This window comes from Cynocephalus volans, chromosome X (genome assembly GCF_027409185.1).
Source record: "Cynocephalus volans isolate mCynVol1 chromosome X, mCynVol1.pri, whole genome shotgun sequence".
NCBI classification, from domain to species: domain Eukaryota; kingdom Metazoa; phylum Chordata; class Mammalia; order Dermoptera; family Cynocephalidae; genus Cynocephalus; species Cynocephalus volans.
In genome coordinates, this window is record NC_084478.1 from 12,132,255 (window position 1) to 12,139,767 (window position 7,513).

A 7,513-nucleotide genomic window follows, 5' to 3' on the forward strand; every position below is an offset into this window, starting at 1 on the left:
GGGAATGAGCTTCAAAAGGAGAAATATTTTGTAGCTAGCTGTCTGGGCGGCCATAAGGGACCGACTCCAACATATTTTGCCTCCCACATTGGAAGCAGTGCCAGGAGGAGCCCTTCCTTGGCCTTCCTGTGGCTGGGAGCATGTCGGGTGTGTCTGAGCAATGCGGGGTCCTGCCCAGGAGGCGCAGATACCCAGTGGAGTGGCTTTCAGCAAAGGGCTGGAGCACTAAGAGTGCACAGTCTCTCATTCCAGACCCTACCCTTGGGCTGCACGACAATTGTGGGCTGAGGTGGGACAGCGGGCAGGCCTGAGGCCAATCAACTCTGGGGCTGGAGCTCACCAAAGCCCGGTCAATGGTTCCCTACCCCCAAACAGGCATGCAGGATAGGGCTCAGGTGCGGCCCAGTTATGCAGCGGCAGCCACACCAATAACTTAGGCATCCAGCACTGAGCTTCAAGTGCTTCAAGAGCAACTTGAGGAGTCAGCACCATGGCAGAAGACATCAAGACCAAAATCAAGAATTACAAGATTGCTCCTTTTGACAGCCACTTCCCCATCCAGAACCAGACCAGAACTACCTGGACTTCCACCACTGCGAGAAGGCAATGACCACTAAAAAAGCAATGTTTCTGTGTGTGAGTGGTACCACCGTGTGTACATGTCCGTCTACACCATAGCTTGAGTCTCAGCTTGGGAAGACTATTGGGCTGAAGTCACATTTCCTGAGAAGATCTGATCTGGCTGCACCTCACCTCTCCTCTGTCTTCTGTCCTTCTCCTGGGGTGTGGTAAAGGAGACTTACCCTGGGACCCTGAAGCATGACTTAACTAATAATAAAAACACATTGGAAACCTGTGAAAATAAATAAATAATAACTGAGGCTTCTGAAATACCCAAGGGGTGAGAGTCTGAGCTCCAACCCAGCTCCAAGCATCCAGGCCCCAGCTGAAGACCACAGTTCCTTCGTCCAACCCCTGGACAGCTTCCACGTCCAAGTGAGTGAAAGTCCTCCCTAGACCCTCTTTATTCTCACACTGTCATTTTCCTAGAGCAAGTAGTGACTTCAATTCAAGTCACTTTTCAAAGATCCCAAGCACCTTCTGTTATTGTTTAACACCTGTATATCCCACAACCTGAAACCAGAGTAGCAGTTTAAATTTTAATTTTATATCTCCCTTAATGACATTTGTTAAGATTTGGATTACAAGAACCAATACTCCTGTGCCAAAGAAAATAGCTAAGTACTGAAAGGATCTAGAAGAGAGTGTGGAGTTTAATCCAGACATACCTACAAATTGCAGCCCCTACCCTGGAATTCAGCAGGACACTACCGTCCCCACCAGCTGCGGTCTCTCAACAGCCACCTGCAGAATGAACCCCATCCCAGGCAAGCTGGCTCCAACAGAGAAGCTACGGAGGCTTCTGATCCCACACTCTCAGCTGTGGCTCAAACCATCCAGGGAGATCCTCTTGGAGACCCCACACCCAGGCTGCAGGAAGTACAACTTCCACCAGGTAGGGGTGAGGACTTGGTCTCCACAGCCACTGAGCAACTGTCTTGTTTCTCTGCTGTGTAGCGTGTTCCTCTTTGATGGGAGAGCCTACGTCACTCGCAACAGACAGTCATCCTAGTACTGGAAACCTGCCCTTGCTCTTGCCCCTCGGAGGCAAGATGTCTGGATGTCTCACCTTGAATGTGCACCTTCTGCATGATGGTGGGTCCTCAGAAGCGAGGCTCTGCCCAGTATCCTTTAGTCTCTGGCACCCAGCATCCTGCCTACCTGAACACTGAGCTGCAAAATGTATTTGCAAACACTCTCCTGGGTGTGAGGAGGGCTTCCTGATTGCCTCTCCTGTTTCTGCTCATCTGTCCTCTGGCTACAGACAGTGCCCACCCTGTCCCATCTGGCCCCATCTCCCTTGCATCCCCACCATGGGTGAGGGTGAAGTAATGCATCCTCCTATGACAATAGGAGTAATGCACTTCTTCCAGCTGCTGCCAGCACTCCAAGGCTCTTCTTATCTCCATAACTGGTGGTCTATGAGACCTCTAGTTTTGTCATAGCTCTGATCCCTCCAAATCTGATTGAGGGAATGGTTGGAGACACACCATTGCATAGGCAGCAGGAACAAGGCCTTCCCATGCTGCTAGTTGCCTACCCAAAGCCATTCTCTCCTTTATCTTTATTAACTTGTCACACAGAGCAGTGACATGCTTGGCTAGCAGACTATGCTGCCTACCTCTTCCAGCAGCTAAGTGTGACCACATGTACTAGTCTGTTTTCTGTTGCTGATAACAAAATACCTGAAACTGGGTAATTTATAAAGAAATGAAATGTATTTCTTACAGTTTGGAGGCTGGGAAGTCCAAGTCCAGGGGGCATATCTGGTGAGGACCTTCTCCTGGGTGGGAACTCTCTACAGAGTCCATGGCAATGCAGGAAATCACATGGCAAGAGCGCATCTAACATGCTCACTCACTCTCCTTATGAAGCCCCCAGTCTACTTCCTGACAACCCATTAAACTATTAACCCATTACTCCATGAATGAATGAACCCAGGCATGTGGGCACAGTCCTCACAATCCAATCACCTTTTAAAGGCCCCACCTCTCAAATGCCATATTGAGGATTAAGTTCCACATGAACTTTGGAGGGGACATTCAGATCATAGCACCACGAAACTAAGTTCTGGCCAAGAATATGTAAGTAGCGTTGTGTGAAACTTCCAGAGATGCTGCTTAAAACTGGCTCAGGGGAAATGGGCCCTTCTGTATCACCCTCTTCCTCCTTCTTGCTGCTTGGAATGCAGGTGTGATGGGTGGGGCACCAGCAGCTATACTGGGCCATGAGACCTTGAGGATGGAAGTCAAACAATAGGCTGGTGGAGCAGGGTGGTAAAAGAAGCCTGAGTTTCTGATGTCCATCAGAAGAACCCTGGATTGCCCACCTCTGGGCTCCTTTAGCATGAAAGAGAAGTTCTATCATGTTTAAGACACTATTATTTTATGTATTTTATGCAGCCAAAAAGAATCCTCACTGATGCACCTGGTTGGCTGCCTTTGGCTTTGACCATCTTCTCTGGAGGATTTTCACAGCCAGGCATATCTGTGTTCCATACAGATGTGTAAGAGTTTGGTAGATAAGTTAAGAAAAAAAAAAAAAAAAAGGAAGGAAAAAGCATAAAAAATGAAGTAAGCACTAAACCACAGGCCACGGTTAGAGCATGGTGCTGATAACATAAAGGTCCAGGATTTGATCCCTGTACCGGCCTGCTGCCAGGGAAAAAATAGTGGAGGGGGAGAGTGGAGGGGAGGGAAGGGAGGAGGGAGGGGAGAAAAAGCACCTCATGGCCCAGTCAAGTGGACACAAAATTAGCCAACATACTGCCTGACTTTATAAGCAGTCACTCTTTGTTTCTGCTCCTGGTTCTGCTCGCAGTGTTGGGGTGGAGCAGCAGTGTCACAACAGGGCTCCCTGAAACGCCCACCCCAGACCCTATAGGCTGAGAAGCATTGTATTAGATCCCACAGAAGGGGAAGGTTCGGGGTGCAGGCATCTAGAGAAACTGATTTTATGATATTGATGCAAAGAGCCGTCTGAATAGTGTTTGCCTTGCCTCACCTCATAATCAATAGGGAATTTTTTTATCACTTGAGAGGTGATGAATCCTACGCCAGCCACCAGGCCGCTTTCACGCTTGCTCTGCGTAATAAGCACATTGAAGAGCCTGGTTCTGTTTGTGACTCAGCTTTAAGCTGTGTCGTTGTGACGTTTAGTCTGAGCTCCCTGGCACAGAAGTAGAAAGGGACAAAAAGCCAGCTGCAGGCCAACCATACTGAAGGCAGAGTGTGATTTTTGCCTTCATTTCCTATGCATCTCCCCTGCCCAGTGTCCCTAGCCAGGACTGGCTACATAATTTGTGGACAACGTTTTGCAGTACCGAATGAAAATGCAGGACCACTTGTTCAAAAACTCTGAAGAATTTCAAGATGGCGACTGTAGAGCAATAACATAAGTGCAGGCCCTTTGGACCATGGGGCCCTGTGTGACTGCAGAGGTGGAAGCCCGTGAAGACAGCCCTGTCTATACCTTTGACTTCTAGTCATTGTGTCCTTTGAAAATTCCAAAAGGACAGCAATTTTCAGCAGCAGCAGAGGGGATCCTTTGGGGGAAATGATCTCTGCAAATCAAACCACGTGTTGCCCAAGCCTTCTCTGGCAGCCCAGTTATCTCCCCAGGGTCAGCATAACCCTGCTGATGGAGAGAACCTCCACTTCCCCTGACTGCCCGGGTTCCCTGGTGTTGGGGGTTACATTGTGCCCCAACCAAAAATATATGTTGAGGTCTTAACCCCTGTTGATATGGCTTTATTTAGAAATAAGGTCGTTACAGGTTTAATTAGTTAAGATAATGTTACACTGGAGGAGGGTGGGCCCTTAACCCAATGTGGCTGGTGTCCATATAGGAAGGAGAGAAGAGACACAGACACCCAGGGAGAAGACCGTGTGAAAATGAAGGCAGAGATTGGAGTGACGTGGCCACAAACCAAGGAATGCCAAGGATTGCTGGCAACCGCCAGAAGCTAAGACAAGGGCAAGGAACAGATTCTCCCCTAGAGCCTTCAGAGAGAGCGTGGTCCTGCTGACACCTTGGTTTCAGACTTCTGACCTCTAGAGCTATGAGAGAATGCATCTGTGTTGTTTCAAGCCCCCCAGTTTGTGGTACTTTGTTACGGTGGCCCGAGGAAACTCAGACATCTGGCAACTTGCTCTCAGGGTCCTGCTGCTGCTTCAGTGGGGGCTAGAGTCTACAGCACTCTGTTCACAGAGTCCCAGTCAGTGCCAGGAAATCCCACAAAGCAGATGCCCACCACGGCAGCCCCCAGAAATCTCGCCAAACCTATAGGCCCCATGTATGGCACACTTCACTCCATGAGTGTGTTACATAGACTGTAACAGCCAACAAGCAGTATAGACCAGACAAACCAGCAATGTTCGTATTTGCCATGTGCTGATTTGCCTTGGATTCCTGCCTACCTAGTCTGTATGAGATGAGGGAAGTATCTCTTTATAGAAACATTCCAGATCATTTTATTTTGTTTATTCATTTTTCCAATACTAGAAAACTGAAATTTGTTTGCTTCAATTTCTTTTTTCTTTCTTTCTTTCTTTTTTTTGCAGTATATACTCACATTTGAATAATCAAGTCTAGATATTTTAAAGGAGTGATGGGATTAGGATTAAAATAAAGGAATAGAACTTCCAAGGATTGACTGGATTTCAGCTTTGAGCATCAATGTCTGCCAACATCACAAAAGAGGGATGGCCAGACCTGATGTGGTTCCACGGACAGACACACCACTTGTGATGCAGTCTTGCGAAAAAGTCCAACCTGAATGGGATCAAAACCTGTGAACCTGATTACCAGCTTCCAGGAAATACAGACAACAGCGGTCCTCACGGTCCCCAAAGCTGACAACATCTACTATCTGACCCTTTGCAGAAAACATTTGCTGACTCCTGGGCTGGATCAGAACTTGAAAACCACTTTCTCAGAGACGCTTTTCCTCACCAGGTGTTTACGGACTGAATGTTTGTGTCACTCCAAAATTCATATATTTACATCCTGTCCCTTAATGTGGTGTTATTAGCAGGTGAGATCTTTTGGGGGTAATTAGGTCAGGAGGGTAGAGCCATTAATGAATGGAATTAGTGCTCATATAAGAAGGAGGCAGAGAGCTAGCTTGCTCTTTTTCTGCCACGTGAGGATACAGCAGGAAGTTGGCAGTGTGTAACCCGGAAGAGGGCCCTCACCAGAACCTGACCATGCTGTCACCCTGGTCTCAGACTTACAGCCTCCAGAACTGTGAGAGACACATGTCAGGTTGTTTATAAGTTACCCAGTCTATGGTACTTTATTATAGCAGCCCAAATGGACAAAGACACCAGGATTTGTTTGTTGCTATCTCTCATAGTACCACACCATTTCCCTTAATAGCCCCCACCAAGTTTGTATTTGTGCTTATTTGTGTGATTTTGCCTCCCAGGGACATTCGGCAATGTCTGGAGACATTTTTGATTGTCAAGACTAGGTATGGGGGAGGGGCGGTACTACTGGAATCCAGTGGGCAGAGGCCACTGATTGTAGGCTGCTAAACCTCGTACCGAGTGCTGGATGACAAGACTTATCCGGCCCAATATGTCAACAGTATTGAGCCTGAGAAACCCTGGGCAAGATTCAACAGACGGAAAAAAATCATGTTTTATTCTCCATTGTATATCTGCAAAGAGCAGATAATCAAGATATATTTGCTGAATGAATAAGGTATTATCTTGTTAATCGTATACATCACATCTTCCTGTCAATCAAATAACCTCCAAATCCGTGACCACAGCTCAGACAAAGCCATGTGAGATAGCCAAAATTAAGTGTTATTTGGAATATCCAAAAAGAAAATTACGTTCGTGATGACATCACAAAAAGAGAGACACCAGACATGATGTGCCTGTAGAGAAAAAACGCCACCACTTCTGAGGCAAGCCTGCCCTTAACCTCAAATCTAATCAAAGCCTCCAGAAAGATTGCATGGATTCCAAAGGTCATTATGAGCAGATAGAAAGGACATTTACCTACCACAAGATTCCTTTAAGTGCAAAGGTCTTTAGAGCTAGAGGAAAAAGTACATATCTTGAGAGCCAAATAAATGCAAAATCCCATCAAGTGATCAATGACGTTAGCCCTATAAATGCCCTTGTGTGCCTAGAAGAATCAATAATGTGTAAGGGTCAGGGGCCTGGAACCACCTCCCATGAATCATGGCATCATGGATAGAGCAATTATTAATAGGGCTCAAGTATCCCATTAGGGTCACTGTCAAGAACCTAGACAGGGTCTGGCCCAAATCTTGTGTGTGCCCACAGGCTCGGTTACTGGGATGGTAACTATCATCCGGAATAGGGGCAAATCTCAGCTCTAGGAGGATTTAGGAAAAGTATAGAAATATTCAAGAGAATCAAAACCATAGGATTCAAATTTGGGGTGCAGAAGGAAAATGTGTATGATTGATATTTAATGCATTTCTAAAGTTTTAAAGAATTTCTGAGCTTTGGGAGTCACTGTAAAATGTATAAGTGAGTAATTTAAACTTATGATTTTAGTTGAAAACATTCTATAGGCAGTATTGGAACACATAAAGGAACTTAAGTTTCACTATGTAAATTCAATTCATTTGATTTAAAAGAGTTATTTGTGTACATGAGAATGTATCTGTTAACAGAGACAACTGAAGTGATGAAAAAAGGAACAGAATGCAGTTTGCTAAAAGTTTTAAATGTACTGTAGAATGCATGGAGGTGTTTAATTAAGTTTGCAAACGGGATCAAGCATTTTCTGAAGGCTCCTTAAAAGTGGTTGCTATTATTTGCTAGACTTAAAATATAGTTAAAAAAGGAAAAGAATAACAAGGTTTCTAGGCAGAATTCTAAGGTTAAAGAAAAAGTAGGCATTGAAC

The 7,513-nt window shown here is 45.9% G+C and overlaps 1 pseudogene; it reads left to right on the plus strand.

The window, feature by feature from the left end:
• Nucleotides 1-490: 490 nt before the first annotated feature.
• LOC134367707 (cytochrome c oxidase subunit 6B1-like) lies at nt 491-737 on the plus strand (annotated as a pseudogene).
• The last annotated feature ends 6,776 nt before the right edge of the window (nt 738-7,513 follow it).